General features: G+C 33.8%; 1 protein-coding gene and 1 pseudogene across 7 annotated transcripts in view; one reads left to right on the top strand and one right to left on the bottom strand.

The window, feature by feature from the left end:
- The window catches only part of ORC4 (origin recognition complex subunit 4), a 125200-nt gene that overhangs the window by 35358 nt on the left and 73591 nt on the right, over positions 1-16251 (bottom strand). The window lies entirely within an intron of this gene.
- LOC306658409 (elongation factor 1-alpha 1-like) lies at positions 13878-15621 on the top strand (annotated as a pseudogene). The gene has a single exon. The product of its transcript is annotated as an elongation factor 1-alpha 1-like (transcript).

The following is a 16251-nucleotide window of genomic DNA, read 5'->3' on the forward strand; positions in this document are numbered from 1 at the left end:
GATAGTGCATTGTTTCAATTATCTACCCAAACTTCTAATAAAAGTTTAGAAACAACTTCTAATATTAAAAACAAAACATATTTTCTTCTGGGTATTGGGGATGAAACTCAGGGCCTCACACAGGAAGGCAAGTGCTTGACCAACTGAGCTATATCCTAGTCCAACCCTAAAATTTTAAAAGAAATATTTTTACACATGTCACAGTAAACTAGAGTCCCTTATGAACTTCATGTCTTACTACATTTTATATTTAACACTCATTCTAAGTATAGAAAAAAATCAGTCAAAAGCTACTGAAAAATACTTACCAGAACAATATTAAATGACTGTAAAAAAAACTCTACACCCAATATGTCAATTACTGTGGAATACTGTGAACTACTTTGTATGGTATCATAAAAAGAAAGTGAGAAATATCAGTAAATTAATTGAAAAAGAAATATTCTATTAGTCACCAAGGACAAAGACAGTCTTTATTAAAGAAACTTAAAGGTTGCAATGAAACATTATTACTAATAACAAATGCCAATAGAAATTACTATTAGATACACTTAGAGTCATATAGTGTTTAATTGCCTTAAAGCATCCAATTATAAAGTTTCACATTTTCATAATTAAAGGTTTCTTTGCCACCTATTTATGCTTCTTTTTACTTGAGCCATAGTATCACTCTTAAACTGCCATATCATAGACATCTCTTCATATTATCATTGCATATATTTATTAAAATTTGAAAATAAACAGAACTAAGAATAATGAAACTTTCAAAAGGAAAAAGAAAGTTGAAGGAATATTAGAAGAATACTATCACAAGACAAATGATTCAGGAAAAGAAGAATATACAAATAAACTATTACAGATGAAATCAAAATTTAGGGAGACAAAAATTATTTAAGAAAGGCAGTGGGGCAACTGGAAAACTATTTTTAAAAATGAATCTATTAAAACTACTTGCACGGGCAACATCCTACTCTTATTTGTCTCTTTGTGCAAAAGCAGCAGCAGCAAATATCCTCATTTTAAACTTCTAGGTTTTATATTAGGTTATTAAACATACTACTATTGCCATTTTTGTATGATTTTTAGACTATGGAAAATTCTACTTCAGATCACAAGTAGGCTAGGTCTTCTTACAAGGGAACAATCTAAAGTTATCAACTGTCATAGCTACTAGTAGTATCCCAGTTAAGAAATTACAATGAAGAACTGAGGCAAGATGATATTTCTTTGCCTTTGGATCAGGTCAGACCCTATCACAAGAGCACAACCCTGGACAACAAATATGCTCCATCAAAATACTGCTTTTATCATGCTTTTTTAAGTATGTCATTGGGTTCTTTCCCCTTTGTCTTGTAGTTTTTCTTGACTCTGACTTTAATTTGTAAATCATTTTCTTTAATCTTTTGACAAATTACTGAAAACCATTTCAAATCCTTTGCAGAATATAATAATACATATTAACAATCTCTTCAGTGTACATATGTATAAAGAGTTATAGGACTTTTTCCACTATGCCTACTTTAAATACCAAGTTATTATTTGCCTCTATCTGCCCACTACTGTCATTACGGAGTATGTGTATGGTCTAAAATGATAAATGCATTAACAAATACATCTTCAAGTAATACTTTTAGTTCCAATTTGGATTTTTCAGAAATTTATTCTGTAATTAGTTAGGAATCAACTGTATAAGTCAGTTTTTTCCCCAGATACACTGTCATCTTTTCAAATAATTTTAACTACCATATACAGTAAAAATATTTAGTATGTTATTAATACAACACTGATAAACATAACCATTTGGTTAACTCCTTTCCATATCCTTTGTAGAAAAAAGTACTTTTTAGAAAATTAATTTTACAAACACACCTGGATAATTCTCTTAGATATGCTAACATGTAAGTATTTTTATGCTCAACCACTACTATTTCCAAATATTAACAAAGTATATAAGACTCGTTGTTACACAACAAGAAGAATCGTCCTATTGGATCATCTCCCAAGTTCATCTATAGTAAACGCTATGTAGAAGAGTACTTTCAGGCTCAAACTGTCAGCTGGAACAATGCCTACATTTTAAAATAAACTCTGAAAGACAAGAAATCACTTCATCTCTTATCTTTTTCAATTAACTATAGGTTATGCATATTTGTATCTCAGTTTGGACACACTTTTAAATATACTATGATCTTATTTTAAAATCTGAATTTGTATAATTACTCCATTAATTCTTCTTGTCTGATAATAGACTATATCTGAAAATTGATTCGATTATTTTTGTATCTCAGGATACCTTCCCCACACAACAAATTATGAAAGCAGTGCAAGTCAAACAATGTTCCTCCTTTCTTCAACCTCTCAATATTGAAGTGCAGCACAAATAAACTAAACTATACCAAAATGAAGTACCAGGTAAGGGATTCTTCCAGATTTTCATTAAGTTTTACTGGATAAATGGACTTCACGGCATGAGGGCAAGGCTCTCTGGTTTAAGAAGAAGCAACTACTAGATAAACTGTTACTATGATCAAGAATAATCTATCCATTTTATTGACTGATAAATTCTACTAAATAAATCTGTCTCCTTTAAACTTAAGTATATGGAATAAACCTAACAGGGATTTATAAAAAGATGCTATCATGTGAAAGAAAGGAAATATCAAGTGGATGAAAAAGATTAATTACTACTAAAAATGTATACTTTATGAAATAAATGTTACTTCAACAGAATAAACTAAAAAAGTGCATGATAAGGAGCGAGATAAGAAGGATCATTAGAAAACCAATATGGAATTATGAGGAGCAACAAGACAACTCTTAGTATAGGAAATCACATTAGTCATATGGTAGAATATTGAGGGATAGGAAGAAAAAGATGAAAAAAAGCAGATAAATGAGAAGAAAGGCTTAATAATTGATAATTTAATAGTGAGAAATAAGAAGAAATGAAAAATAATATTAAAAAATAGTAGGATGGCATTCATTAGTGAAAACAGCCTTAAATTCTTATTGAGTATACAGTATACTAGTTAAATCTTATTATCAAGTCTTAAACATAGTTGATGAATGACTTAGAAAATAAAAAGGAAATAAAAGTTATAGATAGGAAAGGAAGAATCAGAATTATCTTTGCTTATAGATAATATGACTGTCTAACTAAAAAAGAAAAATTTCTACAGTGCACAAGAAACCTCAGACAAGCAATTGTAACAAGGTTGCAGGATATGATAAACAAAAGCCAATTATTTGCTAATATGTTAGCAACAAGAAATTTTGAATTTTACTGGAAAAAGCGATTTAAAAACACAATTCTTATTACTACCAAAAAAATACTGTGGTATAAATCTAAGAAAATATATATAAGATCAATATAAGGAACACAAAAACTCATGAAATATCTAGCTAACTTTGGATAGTACAGGGTGAGTGAAGGGAGGGATGGGACAGTGGGGATAGGAAAATGAATACATAAAATAATAAATACAATAAAAAGTCAAAAAAATAAAAAAATTTAAAAAAAGAAATATCTAAATAAATAAAAAGATACTTCTTGTTCATGAAAGGGAAAACAGTATAGTTAAATGTCAGTTCCTAACCAATGTGATCTACAGGTTAAACATAAAACACCAGCAATTCAATACAGAGAGTCCTAGTATTTTATGGATACTGACAAATTGATTCTAAACACAATATGGAAATACAAAGCACCCAGAACAGCTGACACAATACTGAAGATGAGCAAAATCACAAGATTTCGAGTACTTAACTTCAAAGCTGACTATAAAAACCATGGTAATTAGAAAATGTTATATTCCATATATGTATAACATGTCAGAATATACTCTACTGTCGTGTATATCTAGAAAGAATTAAAAACAAAAATACTCTGGTAATGAAGACAGTGGCAAAAACAACAAATTGAACATATCTAACAGATCAAGGAAATAAAAAGCCCCAGAAACAGACCTACATGAAGTCAATTATCTTTGACAAAGAAGCAAAGGCAATTTGATGAAGAAAAGATAGTGTTTTTTCCCCTCCAACTGGAGAGTCAAATGCAAAAATAAAAAACAAATAAGATACAGAGCTCACACCTTTCATAAAAATTAAATGAAAAATGAATCACAAATCTGAATATAAAATGCAAAACTTTAGACTTCTAGAATTTCTATAGCATCAACAAAGTGCAGCTGACTTTGGGTTTGGTGATGAGGTTTGAAACAACAGCAAGATCATCACCCTTGAAAGAAAATACTGAAAAATTAATTTTGTTAAAATTTAAAACTTTCTCTTTTCCAAAGACACTATTTATAAAATTAAAAGGTGAGTCACAAAGGTGGATAAAGTATCTGTAAAACACAAGTAAAATCACAAATATACAAAGAACTCTAAAACTGCCAAGTGATACTTAGGATGTGGAGCAATAAGAAATCTTATTCATTGCTGATGGGAAAGCAAGCAGGTACAGTCACACTGACAGTTTGGCATTTCTTACAAAGGTAAATATAGCCTTAACATATGACCCAGCAATTGTGTTCCTAAGTATTCACACAATTGAGACAAAAACTTTCCTCCACATAAAAATCTGCACACTAAAGTCTATTTATTTCTAACAGGTAAATTGGAAGCAACTAAGATGTTCTTCAATAGATTAATAGATAAACTGTGGTATAAGCATGGATACAATGGAATATCATTCAGCAATTTAAAAAATGAGCTAATAAGCTGTAAGAGGAAATGGAACAATTTAAATATATTTGGAAAAGGCAAGCTATAGATACAGTGAAAAGATCAATTGTCAGGAGTTCCAGGGGAGGGATAAATGGGTGAAGCACGGTGAATTTTATGGTGACAAACTATTTTATATAACTCTGTAAAAGTATATACATGACATTATTCGTCAAACTCCATAGAACTGTATAACACAGAGAATCTGACGTTATTATGCTAATATATCAGTATTGTTCATTAACAAAGGTACCACACAAAGGTAAGATATTAAGTATGTATATGTTTGTTGGGGACAGAATTATATGGGAATGCAAAACAATCTCTGAACTTGTCTATTAAAATATTTTTTAAAGCCAATTTTCTAATGAAATAGTATTTACCATGTGTATTTACTTGAACATTTTTGTGTTTCATTTTTTTCTGCACTTTCACTGTATCTTTGGGGACAAACTTATAAAATGAAGTTCTGAGTAAAATTCAGTCACTAAGCTACTCAAGTTTATTTTTAGGACTGACACCTTGATATGCAAATTCAGAGATTCAAGTTCTCTGCTATAATGCCATTTTGTTTCAGATGCACAGTTGATTATGAAATGATACATCACATAATGTACTTCCTATATTTCATTTAAGAAATATAATATGGAGCTTCTTATTATCTAAAAATGTTCTTTAAACATTCATATTATAATGTCTTTTCCAAAGATGAAATAATAACTGGAAACAAAGTTAACATTTACTGAAGAAAGACCTAAATTCATACTAACTTTATCACCAACACAGACCGAGCTCTAGAAATTTTCATATTTTTAAGATAAAGAAATTCTACAAGAATTTAGATGGGGACCAAAAAAAAAAATAAAATAAAATAAAATAAAAAAATCACTAAAACAAGTTAGCTATTCTGTAGTCAATAGTGACATTCACCAAATACTTCTGGTTAACCTCCCACATAGGTACCTAGTAGAAATATAACTCCTTGCTCTCCGAAGTTAGGAATGACCCCATGACTCAGTATATCCAGAAAGCTGTGAGGTGGTGTCAGGTAGAAACTTCAAAGAGTACATCCACAACTCTCCCTTCCTGCCACTGGAGTTCTTGTACAAAAGCAGGGCCTAGTTTATCTCTAACACTCCTCTTGAGTGACTACAAAGGGCAGTGTCCCTTTTTCCATCCACAGTAAGCACAGAGTAAGAACTTCAGTAAACTTCTGTTGAATGAAGTGATGGAAATTTGGGATTCTTACGACCATGTAATTTAGCCTATCCAGATTGATAATTTATAAAAGATAAGAAAACCCTGTCTTTGAAGTTACCCATAAAGCAAAAATTGAGTGAAATCTATATAATTCTAGGGGAAAAACCTGCAACCAAAGTATTCAATCCCCAATCATACTGGAAGTTATATAATAGCTCAAAACCATATAAACACATAATCCCCTCATAAATTATCCAAAATGGCACTGAAGTTAAATTCATAGGAAAAACAAAACAAAACCCAAAAAACCCTTTCAAATGAAGAAACAGTGATTACAGATACTGAGCAAAAACACTGAAATGAGTTACAGACCATACTAAAAAACAGTATTGTAAATATAATAAAGGTGAAACTTTTGAAATAAAAAATAATCTAAAGTCCCAATTTATATACTTTAAAAAGAAATGGGTAATAAAAGCAAAATCCTAATTTCTCTCATCTTACATAATGTGGAGTCAACATACATTGCTTTAAAAAATTACATAATTTTACTTCCACTACCTGTGATGGGCTGACAGATATGACTCCATAAGAATGTCGTAGGTCAGACTCTAAAGGAAATGACTAAACAGACTCCGTTTTGCTCTGAGACTCCATGTTATGTAGGAAATAAATAAGCTTCTCCATGGGAACACCCTGCCTCTGTGCCCATCATCAGTTACTTAGTGCGACATGTTTAACAATACAGAATGATAATTCCTATGTAAAGAAAAATTGCTCTCTTTTGATACTTATTGCTCCTAACAATGTATCATGTGAACAGTGATTGTGTGGATGTTAGCAACCATTCTTTAGTTTGTACCTAGGTAGGGGTCATTTTTCACCCACTTTCCCCTGTCGATGATCTCATGATGTTAATGTGTAATTTTGAATCATAGCAACAGACACGATTAATGTGATTTTTGGTATAAGAACTACACCCTGTGGTCAGGGCTGTTCTCCCAATACCATTTTTTGGGGCACTGTGTGAGACAGTCAGCTGGCTGGCTTAATAAAGACTCTCAAATTTGGACTTCTCAGTGGTGATTCGTCTGTTCTTAAGTTGTGCCCCATAACCCTACCCATATTTAAAAAAGTATATTATTACTCAGTGTTATGGTTTGGTTCTGAAAGGTTCCCAAAAAGCTCACATGTTGAAATCATGGTCCCAGTACAGCAAGTTTCAATGGTGGGGGTTTGTAGATAATGATCTAATCACCAGAGCTCTGACCTCATCAGTGGACTTATCCCTTTGATGGATTAATCCCACTGATGATGGGATGAACTACTGGTAGGTGAAACCTAGTTGGAGGAAGTAGGTCTAGGGTGTGTGCCCTGGAAGGGTTTATCTTCTCCCTAGCCCCTTCCTGTCAATTTCTGCTCCTTGGCAGCTTAGCTCTGCCCAGGACCTTTCTTCATGATGTTTCTGCCTTGGAACCAGCTGACCATACAGTGAATGCTCTGAAATCATCAGGCAAAATGAATCTTTCCTCCGCTAAGTTGTTCATGTCAGGTATTTTGGTCACAGTGATAAAAAGGTGACTAACAGAAATCAAAATTCATTGTCAGAAAATATCAAATAATTTAGTTTATTGGGTAGAAAATATAAGAAAAAATTTTATACAACCTAACCACTTAAAAATTAAATAATACTACTTTTGAGTTTAACATGTTTATTTTATCTTCTATATTGAATCAAGAATATGAGAAGGAAAGAAGACGGAGGGGGAAAAACAAGAATATCTTTTTGAGGTAACTAAGCAAATATGATAAACAGGAAAGTAGAAGAAAATTACAAAAGACAAAACGGACTTGAATAAACTGCTCAGAGTTTAACAATAACTAGTAAAAGAAAAAAAAAACAAGGGCGGGGGGCGGGAGAAGCATGGTCTGAAAATTCCCTAATCTATAAAAAAAAGGATAAAAACTACCCTGCAGGGCTAAAGTAAAGAATGACTGAAAGAATGTAAGTATAGGGGCACAAAATACATGTTCAATAAATGTTAGTTTCTTTCTTCAGGAAGTCTGTAGTACTTTAAGCACAATGATGAGGATAAAACAAACATCAAGAAATAAACTGTCACTGGGAAGAAATAACAAGGTAATAAAAGTATGCTTTACTTAAATTACCCCACCCTAATTTTGTAAGATTTTTGCATGTCTTCTGTATTTTTAAAAGGGAAAAAACACTGTAAAATAGAGAAATAAAAATCATTTTTAATGTATCTGAAATAATAATCAACACATGTTTATCCAAGCAAAGAAACACCAGAAATTAGCAGTTTTACCATGGTCTTTCCTGATCCTCGGGGTTCCAATAATGAGTACAGAGTTACTTTCTCCATGGATAGCAGTTCTTTTTAGCAGCTTCAATTAAATGTCTGAAATGATATAAATAGGTCAAGCTTTCAAATATAAGGCTGGAATCATTTGCTGGTAGTACTTTTTAAAAGTTAAATATTAATTTGTGCAGCAATTCCTCTTTTCTCTCCCTTGGAGATCTTGACTTAGGCTCTAAATAGTCCTAAAAAGAAGATATAAGAAGAAAAAGATAGTAGGCCAGTGCTGATACTCTGAAAATCTGAAGAGGAAACCTATTAAGTTTGGAAAACAATGAATTTTATGATGGTAGGGGACAAAGAACAACAGGCAATTCTTAGGAACCTTGCATTTAGAGATCCCTTTTTCTCTACTAACACCCTGGCCTTTAACTCCAGAACTGAGTGCCAATATTATAGGCAAGAAGGTCAGCATTCTCTCCATGGTATCAGGTAAGAGAAACTAAACAAGATTGATACAGGGTTTCCTCATTGTGGAACTATTTATATCCGCCCATATTTCATATATTGTTCCTATAAACAAAGCAAAACTTTTTACTTTTTTTGTGTGTAAAAGTCTTCTCTATCTTAACAAGATCAAAATTTGTGTATGATTAATTTTCAAAACCTGGTAGGCAAATATTAGTTTTCAAACTGACAAGGGAATACCTAAACTTACTTGTACTGTACTTGCACTCCAAATAGGTTAGTATGTGGAATCTGATGACAAAATCTTTCACGTAATATTCTTTGTACCTGATTGAAAATAAAGGGATAAATATAAAAAATATTACTACAAGCATTCAAAACTGAATGAGAAAGTTGAGAATAGGTATTAATGAATTAATTCAATCCTTACTAAATCCTTCTCCTTAAGAGTTCTGTTACCATTTTCCTGAGTTATAAAACTAATGATTTCTTTTACCTATCAAAACCCAAAGAAGTAATGAGAATTTAGTTGTGAAAGTTTCAAAAGGGGGAGAATTACTTATTTAGCTACATTGGCAACTTGGGGACTGTTTTCATGCATGTGAGTGAATTAATACTTCACTTGTATAAAATGTCAGTCAAGGCCAAAAAGACAGAAGCAAATCTAATCATGCAACATAATCTAATAATGGTCATGTACCACACACTCAAACTCTAGAGTTCACACACATATAAAGGGCTGCTTAGCTCAAATACTATCAATCTGTACCTGTCACAAAGCAGAATTCTGAAGTGAACAAAAAAAATTTTTAAAGTTCATGTAATTTTGAAGAACTACTAGATTCACAACACAATAATAATAAAAGTGTATGATCCTCCCTTAAAAAAATGCAAATAAAACTGTCAAGAAATTACCAATTCAAGAAACAAACAAAAAGGTACTGGTTCAACTATATAAACGAATGTGTGTTATGTGAGAGAAAACACATTTATTTTAGGCTATAAAGAAAGAATTGGATCAGGGCTGGGAGCGTAACAGAGGTACAGTGCTTACCTAGGAACCTGAGGCCCCTGGGTTTCCATCCCACTCACAAAGAAGAAAAAGAAAAAGTATGGAATCATTGGAGTGAACTAAGAAAAAAGATCCTTGTAAGTAGTTACTATGTCAAATAATCTAGTACAGTTTTCTAAAAAGCGGAACATTAAAGTCATTCCTTTTATGGACCTGCTCAGAGTTCCATCAAAAACCTTAGGAAGATGACTCAGATTTGGCCCATGGGCTTAAGTAAGAGGCTTCAATTATTTAATTCTCCCAGACTGACAACATGGAATTCATCCTTCATGTACCAAAGAAAAAAATCTGAGTTCTCTTTACCTGTAGGACAATTACTAGTGATAAAACAATCCATGGTTATATTTCAGAAAAGTGGAAAGAATAATGATGTTGGTGCTAGAAGAGCCATGTATATAAAAAGGCTAAGTCTTTTCTAAATCTTAATTTCTTTATCTATAAAATGGAGATAATAATATCTTTATAACAGGCCTGTTTTGAAGATTAAGGTAGTTATCTTGTAAGACAATGTTGATGTTATACATGTAATGGTTGATACCTGTAAAACACTCAAATGGGCTATATATACAGAATCAGTGAATTATATATATTCCTCTACATAGATGAGATCTATAATAAGGCAAACCTCAATCTTTCAAATACAAAACACTAAAATACACTAGACAATAACGACGTATAAAATATAAGGAAAAAGGAAGCGAAGTTGTAGTGAAGAACTGAAAGGTTCAAATACCCACAGTATGCTGGAAGCAGGTTAAACAGGTATACAGAAATTAACTCCCTTGTATATGGAAAAACTTTAATTTGTACACAAAGGTACATAAATTATACCCAAGTTAAGAAATATTTTTGAAACAGAGTCAAACATTTTCCTTCAAAAGAAGGATAAGACTAGGTGTGGTTGTGTACGGCCTATAATTCTAGCTACTCAAGAAGTTCTGACAGGAGGATCACAAGTCTGAGAACAGTGTGGACAACTTAGCAAGATCTGCCTTAAAAAAAAAAAAATAAAAACAAAGGGTTTAGAGCTAAAGGATATAGCTCAGTCGCAGAACACTTGGCCTAGGTCCAATGATTAATCTATAATTTTCGTGTTAACCACACCATAAAAACAAAAGAGAAAGAAAAAAATGTAAGGAAGAAAGGAAAAGTGAAGAAAAGGTAAGGTTTTACAAAGCACTATAATCACATTAGTTTTGTTTTAAAAAATTAACACGGTTGAGGTCAAGTCAGATAAATGGAAATCCCAGGATGGAAATACCATGCCTATTCCTCCACCATATTATAAGCTTCCAAAGAGAAAGACATAGATATATGTTTAATACTTGAAATACAGAATGCACTTAACATTAAACATTCAATATAAAATCACTTAATAAACTAGGAAAGGACATGTACAATAAAGGTATATCTAACATCACTTATAATGGTGAAAACTGAATGCTTTCCCCTTAATATCAGAAATAAGATACACATGACTATTCTTACCATTCCTATTCAACATTTTACTGATGGTTATCACCAGGGCAATTAGGCAAGAAAAAGAAATCAAAGGATTCCAGATTGGAAAGGAAGAAGTAAAACTATCTGTATCTACAGATGACATGAAATAGAGAGAATCCTAATGAAGACACTAAAAAAAAAAAAAAAACAAAAAAAAAACTTAGAACAAATGAATTCAGCAAGGTTTCAAGACAAATCATCATCATATAAAAATGACTTGCATTTCAAATACTAGCAATGAACTAAGCAATGAATCAAAATTAAAAAAGCAGTTTTATGTACATCATCACCAAAATGAATAAGATACCTAGGATAATTTTTTTAAAAAGTAGTGCAAAACATATTCTGAAGATAATATTTTACTAAGTTGAATTTAGATCACTTTTAGGAAGACATGAGTAAGACAGGATTCAACTATTCAAAGACCAAGGATAAAATCAGTAGTATGACATTACTATACAACAAACATTATTAAATGACACAAAAGGGCTTGAGAACAACCATAACAACGTCTGTCATTGCACATTCTGAAAAGCTTTGCTTCTATATGGTGTTCAGATGATCCCATACTGATCTCTAGGGAAAGAGTTGTTTTCCTAAGTGCTAAGAAAAAAATTCAACTTAGATGACTATTTTTCTGATTATCTTTGCATCGTAATAAGACCTTGAGAGTCTGGAAAATACATACCTGAGAAAGGCACTCTGCATGTATTATGTTGTTACTCTTTGATTTACGACTGCTCATTTCAACAAAATGCAATCCTTAAAAACAAAAAAAATTCAAGATGAATATAATAAACATTATTGGCTGAAAAATTATTTAGAATTGCCATTTCAAGAATCAAAATGAATACATGCTTTTAAATATGATAATATTAAAATTTTTTTCAAATTTAAAAAATTCCCAATGGGTTTCTTTTTTCCAAGTTCCAGCTTATTTGACACCCTCATAACCACACTTTACACAGCTCTTACAACTACTCTTCTCTTTGCCTTAACCTACTCTTCACCTTCCTTTCCTACTATACAAAATGTTTCTCTACCCATCCATTCAATAGAATAATCCCCCCAAAAAACGTTTCCTTTCCTGTTTCATTCAACAACCATACACAATCTACAGACGAGGTTAAAATGACACTTCTGTAAATACCCTCTATTGTATATATTTCTCTTTATCCATAATCAAATTATTCTAATGAAAATTTTCTAATTGTTAGTGTCCCTCAACTAGCAACACTTTTATATTTCAAGTACTGCAATATAAGGCCCCAAACAAAGCTAGCAATGAGGAATGGGGGTAAAAGAGTAATGAAAAAAATAATTTTAGTAAAATTCTGTTATGGTTTAGATATGAGGTGCACCCTAAAAGATCATGTATGAGACAATGCAAGAAAGATAGAGGTGAATGCTTGGGTTTTGAGAGTCTTAATCTAGACAATACATCACTCTGCAAATAGGAATTAACAGGGTGGCAACTGGAGGCAGGGAGGGTATGGCTGTAGGAAGTGGGTCACAGGGGTGTGCTTTGGGGATTCTATTTTTTTCTTGTGGAGCACAGTTCTTTCTCTGGTTCCTGATTGTCATAACCTGAGTTTCTACACACTGCTACACCCTTCCATCATGATGTTTTGCCTCATCCTAGGGCATGAAGCAATGGACTAAGACATATGAAACCATTAGCCCCAAACACAAACATCTCTTCCTCTAAAACTGTGTTTGTCAGGTCTTTTGGTCACTGTGGTAAAAAATCTGACTAAAACATTCTCCTTGAGACTGTCTTTGGCTAAAAGATTTCATTCTCTTGGCATGTATTTCCTATAGGAGTACCTTAAAAGTCAAGTAATAAATACTACTTTAAGCAGTGCTTACTTAGGTACTTATGTTACAAATGCTTTGCTAATTTGAACCACAAAATATTTCCAACAAGTACTAATATAATGTTCCTTTAAGATTAGAAGGACAGCGGATGGACACTGGTTGCCAAGCTCGCCCACCGCAAAGGGACACTGGCGCCTGCCCCCTGTGCTAACTCGGTGCACCCTCACTGAGGCCCCCAGCTTCTTTGGAGGCTGGTGCAGGCATTCTGAATTATTCTTGAGGGGTATGGCCATCATCACTGGAAGGGCAGCTCCCTTCTTGAGACTACTACAGGAGACTGGAGGCCCTTTGGCAGGTACCTCTATTTACCCACTTACAACCTACACCCTTCCCCATCCACTTTGTTCACAACTAGAAATACTGTAAATAGTAATCAAAACTCATCCTGTTTATTACAATAATGTTAAAGACTTAGGGGCTCTTCTGGTTCAGGGCTGCATTTTCCCTGTATTGGGTGCTGCTATTGTTGATCCCCCACTTCAAAGGAGAGGTACTGGAAAACTTCACAGTCACAATAATCCTGCAGGGGGGAACTTCAGTACCTCTGATCTTCACTGCTAGAGGGGAATATACAGAACAATATGAAAAAACAGGGGAAGAAAGTGTTCCTAACAAACCAAGATGCTATTTTGATAGAATCCAATGACAGCATGGCAGTAGAAATGACAGAAAAAGAATTTTGAATCTGCGCTTTTTTCGCAACGGGTTTTGCCGCCAGAACACAGGTGTCGTGAAAACCACTGCTAAATCAAAGCCAAAATGGGAAAGGAAAAGACTCATATCAACATCGTTGTCATCGGACACGTAGATTCGGGCAAGTCTACCACTACTAGTCATCTGATGTACAAATGTGGTTGGGATCGACAAAAGAACCATTGAAAAATTTGAGAAGGAAGCTGCTGAGATGGGAAAGGGCTCATTCAAGTATGCCTGGGTCTTGGATAAACTGAAAGCTGAGCGTGAGCGTGGTATCACCATTGACATCTCCTTGTGGAAATTTGAGACCAGCAAGTATTATGTGACTATCATTGATGCCCCAGGACACAGAGACTTCATAAAAAATATGATTACAGGCACATCTCAGGCTGACTGTGCTGTCCTGATTGTTGCTGCTGGTGTTGGTGAATTTGAAAGCTGGTATCTCCAAGAATGGGCAGACCCATGAGCATACCCTTCTGGCTTACACACTGGGTGTGAAACAACTAATTGTTGGTGTTAACAAAATGGATTCCACTGAGCCACCCTATAGTCAGAAGAGATACGAGGAAATCGTTAAGATAGTCAGTACCTACATTAAGAAAATTGGCTACAACCCTGACACAGTAGCATTTGTGCCAATTTCTGGTTGGAATGGTGACAACATGTTGGAGCCAAGTGCTAATATGCCTTGGTTCAAGGGATGGAAAGTCACCCGTAAAGATGGCAGTGCCAGTGGAACCACACTGCTTGAAGCTTTAGATTGCATCCTACCCACCAACTCGTCCAACTGACAAGCCTTTGCGTCTGCCCCTCCAGGATGTCTACAAAATTGGTGGTATTGGTACTGTCCCTGTGGGCCGAGTGGAGACTAGTTCTCAAGCCTGGCATGGTGGTCACCTTTGCACCAGTCAATGTCACAAATGAAGTAAAGTCTGTTGAAATGCACCATGAAGCTCTGAGTGAAGCTCTTCCTGGAGATAATGTGGGCTTCAATGTCAAGAACGTGTCTGTCAAAGATGTTCGTCGTGGCAATGTTGCTGGTGACAGCAAAAACGACCCACCAATGGAAGCAGCTGGTTTCACTGCTCAGGTGATTATCCTGAACCATCCAGGCCAAATCAGGGCTGGCTATGCCCCTGTACTGGATTGTCACACAGTTCACATTGCTTGCAAGTTTTCTGAGCTGAAAGAAAAGATCGATCGCTGTTCTGGTAAGAAGCTGGAAGATGGTCCTAAATTCTTGAAGTCTGGTGATGCTGCTGTCGTTGATATGGTTCCAGGAAAGCCCATGTGTGTTGAGAGCTTCTCTGACTATCCTCCTCTGGGTCGTTTTGCTGTTCATGATATGAGGCAGACAGTTGCTATGGGTGTCATCATCAGTGGACAAAGGCTGCTGGAGCTGGCAAGGTCACCAAGTCTGCCCAGAAAGCTCAGAAGGCTAAATGAATATTACCCCTAACACCTGCCACCCCAGTCTTAATCAGTGGTGGAAGAACGGTCTCAGAACTGTTTGTCTCAATTGGCCATTTAAGTTTAATAGTAAAAGACTGGTTAATGATGATAATGCATCGTAAAACCTTCAGAAGGAAAGGAGAATGTTTTGTGGACCATTTGTTTTTTTGTGTGTGTGTGGCAGTTTTAAGTTATTAGTTTTTAAAATCAGTACTTTTTAATGGAAACAACTTGACCAAAAATCTGTCACAGAATTTTGAGACCCATTAAAACAAAAGTTTAATGAGAAAAAAAAAAAAAGAATTTAGAATCTGCATAATTAAAAAGAACCATGAAGTAAAAGATGAGATGAGAGAGCAAATGCAGGCAATGTGTGACCATTCCAGTAAACAGTTTAAAGAGCAAATGCAGGAAGCAAAATAACACTTCAATAAAGAGATACAAATTCTGAAAAACAACAACAACAAAAAAACAACAAATACTTGAAATAAAAGAAACAATAAACCAAATTAAAAACTCAACAGAAAGCATCACCAACAGAATAGGTCTCGTGGAAGACAGAATCTCAGAAAATGAAACAAAATTTATTTTGAATAAATTTTGAAAATAAATTGAATAAATTGAGAGGATGTTAAGAAGTCATGAACAGAACCTCCAAGAATTATGGGATATCAAGAAAAGACCAAATTTAAGAATTATTGGGACTGAGGAACGTACAGATACAAACCAAAGGAATGAACAACCTGTTCACTGAAGTAATATCAGAAAATTTCCCAATCCTGAAAAATGAAATGGTAAATCAAATACAAGAGGCTTACAGAACACTAGGTAGACAAAATTACAACAGATCCACAAGAAGACACATTACAATGAAAATACAAGATAAAGAGGATTTTTAAAGGCTGCAAGAGAAAAGCATCAGAGTACATATAA

The sequence above is a fragment of the Sciurus vulgaris genome (assembly GCF_902686455.1).
Source record: "Sciurus vulgaris genome assembly, chromosome: 3".
NCBI lineage: Eukaryota > Metazoa > Chordata > Mammalia > Rodentia > Sciuridae > Sciurus > Sciurus vulgaris.